Genomic DNA, 10,685 nt, shown 5'->3' on the forward strand with positions numbered 1-10,685 from the left:
CAAAGGTTCCCCACCCCTTGAGCCCTAAACAAAACTGCAGATGAGTTGAAATTGAAAAAGAATCCTAGATTGGAGGGAAAATGAGACTCAAGTGTTCTTTTCATTTGGGAGAATAAGATACATGAGTATCTGATCTATTTGCAGGCAATAAACAAAGAAAGGTAAGGCAAAGGAAGCTTCTGATTTGCTTTGTCTTAAATTTCTCTACAGAGCTAGAGATAGAAAAAAAATAGACCACTTTGTGTTGCTTGTCAAACCTCAGAGAAATCATGGGCCCTTCTCCAACAACCAGTCTGACAGGATGGGGGAAGGCCTTCACCAGCGGGCCTATTGGATGTGCAGTATAGTCCTGTGGGAAGGATGCTTTTCCATAGAAGGGGATGTTTTTTGCTGAACCACCTGAGCTGCAGCAGAGGGGAAGTCTCTGTCACCCCTTGCAATAACATCAGACATGTACACAGTTGATTTAGTTGGGGTGTCACTTTCTCATTCTTGATCCTCTTTATCTCCCTCTTCTTTGGTATTTCAGCCATGAGGATGCTTCTGCACAATTCTCCTTCCACCAGCTTTTATCTCAGGAGGGTGTTCAGCCCTAGTCTCTACTTTCTCATCAGTAGGTGAGGACTTTGTAGACACTGATTTACTCTCTCTTTTTTTGTCTCAGTTCAAGGGACCTAGGAGCTGGTGAACAGTTTTGATAAAATAGCCCAAGTGCATTTTTGAGTTGCAAAATTTTGAGTCTGCAGCCGGAGCAGAGCTGGTCAGGGAGGCATGCCCCACCCCACTCCATCCCCCTGCCCTGCGTAACTGTCATTTAAAAAAAAAAAAGTAAAACCTTAAATCGGATGAACTAGATCAAATTTGGGCTTAGTCCATAATACTGGGGTGCTAATAACTGGCAGTTGACATTGAGAAGATCACACTGGAGCCAATAGCTTTAAAGCAGCATGCCCCTAGGGGAAATCCTAGAACTATCAGGGAGAGACTTGTCCTATATTCAACCAGTCTATGAGAGTGGGAGTTGGGATAAAGAACTCCAGAGCTTATAAAGGCTGCTCTGTTTTGTGAGCTGATGATTGTTTATTTCTTGGTTTTCTCACTGTTTTACTTCATCATGTCCAAGGCCTTCCAACTTTTGCTGGAAGGAACTATTTTTGCCATACATGGGTGAGGTTTCTATGCAGTCTATAAGGCTTTGGCTTCTTCCATTTCTCAATCCTGAACCAATCTCTTCGTCATCTTTTTCATCAACCTCCCCTGTGCCTACTTTTCCACATTGACATCATTGAAGGAGCATGATTGTGGGCAAATACCATAACCTAGCCTGGAGATTCCATATAACTAGGAAGTTGCTGCCCCTACTCTAAGAGAAATCCCAGTGTACAAGTGGCCTCTGCTCCCTGGTTAATAAGAGCCTCTGCCTGCTCTAATCTACCTAGACCTCCAATCTCAGGTGCTATATGGGGATAGATTAGAGCCAAGGAATGTGACCTCAAGTCTCATAGAGAATGTAAACTACCTTGAGTAAATGAAAACAGCAAAAGAAGATCCAACTATCCCATGGGAACACTTGCATGTGAACCTGGGCCATCCCTGGCATTCTGCCATCTTTGTTCTGTTTCTATATTGGTGCAAGGATCCATTATACCATTCTATCTTCCCATCACCAAGGACTGGGTCTCATGAGTAAACTCCCTTAAACAACCCAATTAACCTAACAAAATCTAATAAACCTATTATACAACCAAACAGGCACGGGCCTCTCTTTCTTCAGTATCTCAGTATTCTCTCGGAGGGTCTGTGTCCCTAAAATTGGCATATCAAAGCAGAATAGATCATTCCCCTTACATTTGACCTTACAATTGGCATAGCTGGCAAGATAGCCTGTCCCCTTACAAATCTGGTGTCCTTACAGGTACATGTTGACTATGGTCTTATATAAGCTAATAGCAAATTCCATTCATCCTTCAAGGCCCAGCTCAAGTTTATACTCCTCCATGAAGTCAACCTGGATTGGCCCAGCCAATTCTGGTCCCCTTTTTCTATGAACCCCTACTCAGACTATACATTTTCCTACTTCTTAGGCACTTACAATACTTTAATACTTTCACAAATGGCTGATTCAGTTCAATAAGCATTTATTAAACACTTCCTATATGTATGGCACTGGGACAGGCTTTGAGGATACTAAGACAAAATTGAAACTATCACTTTCCCACGTTCTACTGGGGTGATGCTACTTGTATACACACAAGGGAATGCTAGCTAACTTGAGGATGTGGCCAAGTCCTCACAACAGAGGGATCAGAAGAGGCTTTGAAGAGGAGATAGCATGTGAGCTGAACCATGATCTATATTTGAGTTCTAGCAATAAAAATGATAGCTATGAGAATTATAGCCATAATTTATAAAACAGTGCTATAAGTTTGGCAAAGTATTTTACATATATGGTCTTATTTATCCTCAAAACAGTGCTGGGAGGTAGATGACATTATTTCCCTCATTTTACAGATGAGCAAACTGAGGCATGGAGTGGTTAAGTGACTTTCCAAAAGTCACACAGTTAGTGTCTGAGGATGGATTTAAACTCAAGTCTTCCTGATTCCAGGTGCATCAATGCCAGTGAATGAGCCACTTCCCTTCTCTGGGATAGTCAAAGAAAAGAAAGGTGGAAGCTGGGAAAGGGTTGACCAGATGATTTAACATTTTTTCCAGCTCTAAATCCTCTAACATAGCAAAATTTTCTTAAATCTATATTGCCATTTCCACCTTCTAGACGGCTTCCTCAATCTCTTATTGTTCCCTGTAGAAAGCCCTCAATAATTTTCTCTATCCTATTGCTAAGCAGAATCTACAGCTTCTATTTATGAACAAGAGAACCAATCCTTGCTGAGGACCAGGAACTGGGGTTTACATAACTCAAGGAATGCATGGATTGCAAACTGGCTTCCCTATTTGTCCTTCCTGCTGACAGTGCCAATAATTGAGGCCAACTATTCTAATACTATTTTCCAGGCACATTAAGGTGTACAAAGCATTTTTCTCACAACATTCCTATAAGATAGGCAGCACAGGTATTATTATTTCCATTTTCACATGAGGAAACTGAGAGTTAGAAAAATTAAGTGACTGGTCGAAGGTCACACAACTATCCATGCAGGGGGCATGAATTTGAACCCAAGTTTTCTCACCCTATGTCCAATAAATACCCTTTTCTCTTTCTCTGTGCTGGAACCTGCTTCCACTCAAGCCTATCTGGATCAACTAATCACACTGCCAGCAAGTTTTGGGCCACTTTTGAAGCAGGGAACTCTTCTGCAGGCATTATAGCAGGGTAGAATTGGTGCCTGCTTACATATACTTTTAATCTCTCTGTGTCTTAGAGTTAGTCATAGTTCTTTTCTGTGTCTCTAGCTAACAAAATACAAAGCACCCTGGTTTTGGAGTCAGAGGGCCTGAGTTCCAGTTCCTGGAATCAGAGAGACCTGGCTTTTAGTCTCAAATCTAGCCTTTACCAGTCATAGGATAGTGGGCAAATCATTTCCCCTCCCTTGATCTGTTTCTTCATCAATAAAATGGGGATGACAATGATACTTGTACTTCCTAACCCATAAGGTCATTCATTCAAGAACTTCAGTAACCATTTATTAAACATTAAATGTATACAAAACATTGTAGATGATATATGATAGCATTTATGTCACTATCATGTTTGCAAAGCACCCTATAATTGTTATTTCGCTTGCTGAACAGCTGCGGTAACATCCTTTATAAAAGGGTATGTGTAACTTGTAAAAGGGCATGGTGAAATTTTAAACAGAGCTTTGGGTTGCTCTCTCTGGCCTCCCCAGGTGCATTTGTTTTAATTGGGGAAGAGATGGTAAAGGGAGGCAGATAGGAGCCTGAGGAGCCTGCACCTGAGATGGATGGATAGGGCACCTTCAGTTCCCCAAAAGCCAGTCTCCTGAAGAAGACACGCAACTGCCAGATTCACCAGGTCAGTGGCCAGGAGCTGGGGTCAGTGATCTCAACTAGGAAGGAATATAAGGAGACTAGGGCTAGACTGGGGTGAGCAGCATCTTTTTTCTATACATTTTTACTTCCCAGACTGAGAACACTTACTAATACTCATCTACAGAAAGAAAAAAAAAGGCTTTAGGAATTTCTGTCCTCCAAGGGAAAACAGAATGCAGAAAGCAAAATGAAGGTCAGGAATTGGAAAGTCAGAGTTTTGTCGAGTGAAATTTGACAAAATGGTAACCAAGGCATATTTTTCTGAGTCAGATAGCATTTTACTAGCAGGGCTGGTAACCTGAGAATAAGATGGGTCGATGCATGCCTCAACCAATGAGCCCAAGCAATAGGAAAGCTCCCCTTTTATAGGTTTTGGGGAATACAGAACAAAGAATAAAACAAGGTGAGTAACATGGGATTGAGGGCAACATGATTGGTTCCATAGATGAGGTGAGGGGAACAATATGATGGATTTGTAATGAAGGGCTAGAAACAAACCCCTCCTTCCCTTGAGATTAAGATTGAGAGATTAAGAAGTATTTATTGTTTGAATCTGACTAAAAAGCCAAAGACAGAGGCCCAGAGTTCTTGGGACAGCAAACCAGTTATCCTTGAAGGAAAGCTTGGTAGTGTAAAGATATTCCTTATGGCAAGAGTCATCCCCCAAGGTTAGCAGAATTCCTTAAGACAAGAACAGAATGGTGATTAACAAGAGAGTTGGATTTCTATACTTAACCCATTACAGACCAGCTGAATTCTAAACTAAGTTGAGAGACAGAGAACCATGACTTAGGCAATTACAGGACAAAAGCAATTAATTGTAAATAGGACCAGTAAGAAAATGATGAAGGATCAATTTTAATCTCAGTTTATCATAAGCAGGTGTGTTTTATTCAAGTCACTTTGGAACTGAAAACCATTTTGCCTGTTTCACACAGACATAGACATTGACTTTAAGAGCCAAATGGAATATTGTGGAAAAGGGAGTTTGGAATGAGTTGAAAATGTCTTGTTACAAGATGCTTCTCCTTACTGAGTGAAGGAGAGCTTGTTCTTTTCATCTTTGATCTATGAGGAGTTGTAAGAAAAACTGTGGAAAGGCAGAAAAAGAAGATGAGGATAAATTTCTTTCTTGTGACAACTGTCTTAACTTATTTTACAAAGAAACAACATAAAGAGAATTTTATGAGGAGTGAACCAGAAAGAGATACTGTTTAGAGTGATAACTTGTCAGGCAAGTGAATTGATGTAAAGGGAAGTAAGCAGGTCCAGGAAAAAAATATATACAACAATTATTGTAAACTGAAAGATCAACAATCACAAAACAATAGAAACCGAATGTTGCAAAATTATAATGAACAAGTTTGACCCCAAAAAAGATATTTGAGGAGACATCTCCCCCTGCTCCTTTATAGAGATTGGGGTTTACAGGTGTGGAACATTCCATATAAAATAAATTTTTTTCAACGTGTTGATCATTTTTGATGATTTTTTCCCCTTCTTTAAAAAAAAAGTCTTGTGCATCTAGGTGGCAATTTGAATAGAGCACTGGCTCTGGAGTCACGAGGACATGGGTTCAAATCCGGCCTCAGACACTTAACACAAAACTAGCCATGTGACCTTGGGCAAGTCACTTAATCTCAATTGCCCTACCTTCCCCCCTGCAAAAAAAAAAAGTCTTTGTTATAGAGGATAGTTGTGTGTAAGAGGGAGGAGAAGGAATACAGGAAGAAATCTAAATGATATAAAAACAAAAATTATGAATAAAAATGTATTCTTGAGAAGTATGATAGCTTAAGAAAAGAGATTATTGCCTGATATTGCTGCTGAAAGGACAGAGAAAAAATATAAAATTCATTCCTGACTGATTGAATTTAACTCTTCTATTAAAGAGAAATACAAAGTCAAGATATGTCAAGTCAACAAGTATTTATTAAGGAAAGAAGGTGTTTATGGGGAGGAGAAAGTAAACACAAACCTTTATTAGGTACCTTTCATGTTTCTGGCTCTGTGTGCTAAGTGCTTTACAAATATTATCTCATTTGAACTTTGCAAGAATCCTGGGAAATAATTGCTATTTTTATTCCCATTTTACTTTGAGTAAACTAAGGCAGGCAGAAGTTAAGTGACTTGCCTAGGATCACACCGCTAGTAAGTACCTGAGGTCAAATTTGAATTCAGGCCTTGCTGACTCCAGGCCCAGTGCTCTATCCACTGCACGATCTAACTGCCTAATAAGGCTTACTATGTCCTAGATACTACTAACTTCTGGGAATACAAACACAAGGAGAAAGACAACTCCTGACCTCAAAGGGCTTACAATCTAGTGGAGGAAGATAACACAGAAAAGGAAGTTGAAAAGAGTTGGGGGTAGAAGGGAAGAGTCAGTCTGGGATATAGTAGAAAAAGTCTAGAAAGTAGGGAAGTACAACCTGGAATAGTATTGATTTTGATCAGTATCTGAGTTAATTGAAGGGAGACATTTTGTTTCCAGAAGTGGCCATCTGCTGTTCTAGTGAGGGTCTAAAGTGACACTGGGGTGATCTTTCTTATAGCCAAAATATTTTAAATTATTATCTATATGTCTTTGTCTTATTATTAATTTAACCTGTTAATAAATTATTCAGTAATATTAAAATTTAATCATAAGAGATTAAGGAATTTGCAGTATAGAGAAATAAATTACTATTGCAGAAAAAAGATTTCTCCAGTTGATTAAGAAATATTTAATGAATTAGAGGGGGTCTCAAACTAATTAATTAATGAAAAAAGGGTTAGAATTTTATTAATTAGAAGGAAATATACAAACATTTCTCTAGAGCTTGGGATATCAGATTAGATACAGGAATGGGTCAAGTAACAGGCTAAGATGTGATCTACAAATGAGTGTGGTCTTTATCTGTATCTAAAACCTTTTCTTTTCACTTTCCTTTTAGAAAATTCAATTTAATCTAAATGCCACATGAATAAAATGGGGCTAAGCTGGAAAAGGAAGGCAAGATTTGAGAATACAAGTGGAACAGGGACTAGAGCCATTTGCTAAATTATGATTTTGAGGGAATTAACTCATACCCCTAGATCTTAAATGGATTGTAAGAGATAATAGAAGCTGGGAGGTACAACTGGGCATGTTCAGTTTTCAGTGAGCTGAAAGAGCTAAAGCTTCAAGGGGCACCTGGTGACCCCCATCGTGTGGCACCCAACAGCTGATGCAACAATGTACATTCTCTAGTGAGGAAAGATGACTGTGCTTGTTTGGTCCACAGTTGCTAAATATGACAGATGTTTCAGAGGTATTTGATTAATAATTATTATATATACATATACACACAAATAGTTTATAATATACATAATAATATACAAATAGTTTATTATATTCATAATTATATAAACATCATGTGTAATATACAATTCTATAAATTATCTCATATAATAATATAATAATCTCATATTATATACATAATAATATAAAATATTTTCTGTAATGTACATAATTTTCTATAAGTATGAGAACAGAGGTAAAGTACAAGCTTCAGGGGGGAGCCTCCGAGGCACAGCTTGGGGGTCAGGGTATTCACTTTGTTTCTCCTTCCCTTTTGTGGTCATCGAGGTCTGTATGCATGGGCCTGTTGAGGAAGAGGGTATTTATGAGATTTTGCTCTGGAAAGAGTTTGTGGTTCAATTGCTAGTTCCCCACTACATAACACACACCAGTGTGTCTAGGGCAACATTGACAGCTGAGAGAGAAGATTCTGTCTAGGGCAGCTTATCTAAATTGTGCTGTATTGAGGAGTTTTCTTCTGGTTTCCTTCCTGAAAGCACATGAGGGAAGTGGGGAAGGGTATTCAGGAACCTGACAACAGACTCCCTGAACAGAAACAAGGGGAAAAAAAATAATAAAGATTTCTCTGTGTAATTTATTTCCCATCAGAACTAGAAAGGAAGGGAGCAATGGGATAGTTACTAGATCAAGCAAACTTATTCATCTTTACCAGCGGTCTGGGACCCTGAGTCTTTTTCCCTAGAAGACCCTTAAGATGCTGGTTTGTGTAACAACTTAGATATTTCGTACATGTATTTTTAACCTTGGATAGAATGACTCTCGTTTCCCTGAGTGAAGATAGTTTTCCAAGAGTTATCTGGAAAAGAAAAAATGAGGATTGGGAGTCCGGGCCTATAGGGACTGAGGCAGGGCCTAAAAGTGACCAGAATGCCCTGTGTTCTAGAAGGCAGTGTGGTGAGATGGGGAGAACCCTGGCTTTGGAGTTCCAACTCCTAGGTTTTATGCTTCTACCTGGTTCTGCAATTTAATATTCCTGTGACCTAGGGGACCAATCCCATAACCTTACCCTCATCCAGTAGAATTTTAGATCCTTGAGGGCAGGGATTTTTTGTCCTTTTAATTTCTTTTGCCCCCCAATGTACAGCCCAGTACCATGTGAAGAGTAGCTGTTTAATAAATGTTTGCTGTATTAAATTGAATTTGCCAAATGGAGATAATAATGCTCCCTCCCACCCCCACCATGTGGCTTTTGGGGACCATGTGGCTTTTGGGGATCAAACAGAATAAAGCATGAGAGCATTTTGTATCCTCCAAAGCACTATTCAAATATACACTCTATATAGGACTCACACATTGGCAGCAGACAATGGGTGATTTGCCAAGCCTAAAAAAAGAGAGCCTAGCTCTATAAGTCCCAGATTGCAGTTTATAGTGTTATTTCTCCCAAGTCATTAACCTGTCAACAGGCATCAGATGCTGTAGCTAAAGGAATGAAGCTCTAACATGGAATATTTGGACAGGGGTCAGAGAATGGCATGAAGGTTGGACTTGGGGTCAGAAGATATAGGTTTGAATCTCAGTGCTGACAATTCCCAGCCATGTGAACTTGAGCTAGCCCCTTCCTCTTGATGGGCTTCACCTGTGGAATGAGGAGGTTGGACTTGATGAGAGATGAGATTCTTCCCAGATTTAGTGTTGTTTGAATCTTTGATACTTGGCCTTTGTCTAAGTTTGACCCAACCAAGGGCAGGGAAAGGAAGAGGAAGAAAGTGAAAAGAGGAACACAGTGGAGAAGAAAAGGAGAGGGAAGCCAGGTGAGAGGAGGGGGGAAATGATGAGTCTTTTATAGGGAAAGGTAGAGAGACAGCAACCAGCTTCAGTCATGGCTCCCATGCCCAGGATCAGTGTGGGAATTGCCCTTCCTCCCACTACTCTCTCTCTTTTTTTTGTCCTACTCTCCTCTCCTCTTCCCTCCTCTTTCCTTCTCTCCTCTTTCTTCTTTTCTCTTCTCTCATCCTTCCCCCTTCTTTCCCTCTTGTCCCCTTCCTGCCCTCCCCATCCTTCTCTTCTCTTGCCTTCCTTTTCCTTGCCTCCCCTTCCTTTGTCTTCTCTTCCTTTCCCCTTTCCTTGCCTTGCCCTTCCCTTTTCTTTTTCCTTTCCTTCTTCCCTTCCTTTCTTATTTCACCCAGACTGAAAGTATAGCTGTCACTCTTGAACCTAATACCCCTGCTGATTGGCATAGAACCTTTGACCTGCTCTCTTTCTGATCTGGGCCAGTTCACCTCCTCCTTAGAGAGCTTGGTGGACCTTTGTCCCCAGGTACTCACAGTATTAGTACTTAATTTAGTGTGGACATCAGATATTTAGCCCTACTGCAGCTCAGAGCTCCCAAAATCCTCACCCTCAACCTGTAGTATGTGTCAAAGGTGTGGACACCACACTCAGCTCCATAGCACTTTTCCCTCTACCCTTCCTGCAAAAAAACCCAGACCTTTTTGACTCATTTCTTCCTCCCCATTATGCTGAGCTGCTAGTGACTGATAACCACTTCAAGTGTGATTCCTCTCCAAGAATCTTAACTCCTCAAAATCATCTGCATTGGGGCGGCCAGGTAGCACAGCGAGTAAGAGCACCGGCTCCAGTGTCAGGATGACCTGGATCAAATCTGGGCTCAGATACTTAGTACCACACCCAGAAATAACTGGCCATGTAACCTTGAGCAAGTTACTTAACCCCGATTGCTTTAAAAAAAAATCATCTGCATCACTGCAGGTGATTGTTACAATCTGGAAACTCCATAGTTTGAAGATATCTCCAGTTCATGCTTTCTCCAGACGCAGAATAGAAGGGGAGAACATGCATGTCTGAGGAAATGGAAAACATAGCACATCTTTCCCTCTTGTGTGACTATTCTGGGACAGAGATGGAAATCCAGAAGGTTCAGGGGTCCAGCTGTCCAAGAATCAGAAAACGGCAAGGACCTTAGAAACCATTTGGTCCAACCTCTCCATTATATAGGTGAGGACACGAATAACCCACAACCGTTGAGTACCTTGTCTAAAATCACACAGAGTTTTTGCCTGAGAGTCAGGACCAGAAACCAGGTCTCCAATCGTTTCCCACCATACCAAGTTGCTTCTTGGGAACCAGCTGTATAATTAGGAAAGCCATTCCTGCTTCCTGGACCTCAGTTTCCTCATTTATAAAATGAAGGTGTTAGACTAGATGGCCTCTGAGGACCCTTCCACTTTCAATATTCTCTGATTATGCAACTATCTATGATGCCATGATAATTCTTGCTTTTCCTTCCTGCCAGGATTATTGTGAGCTATCAAATGAGATAATGGAAAGGAAAGTGCTTTGGGAAAAGTTATTATTATACACACAT

General features: G+C 40.4%; 1 pseudogene; it reads right to left on the minus strand.

The window, feature by feature from the left end:
• Positions 1-327: 327 nt before the first annotated feature.
• On the minus strand, positions 328-1,921 carry LOC138166915 (death-associated protein 1 pseudogene; annotated as a pseudogene).
• Between the last annotated feature and the right edge of the window lie 8,764 nt (positions 1,922-10,685).

The sequence above is a fragment of the Petaurus breviceps genome, unplaced genomic scaffold, assembly GCF_028583685.1.
Source record: "Petaurus breviceps papuanus isolate PSGF00001 unplaced genomic scaffold, PetGlider_PUasm1.0 227, whole genome shotgun sequence".
NCBI lineage: Eukaryota > Metazoa > Chordata > Mammalia > Diprotodontia > Petauridae > Petaurus > Petaurus breviceps.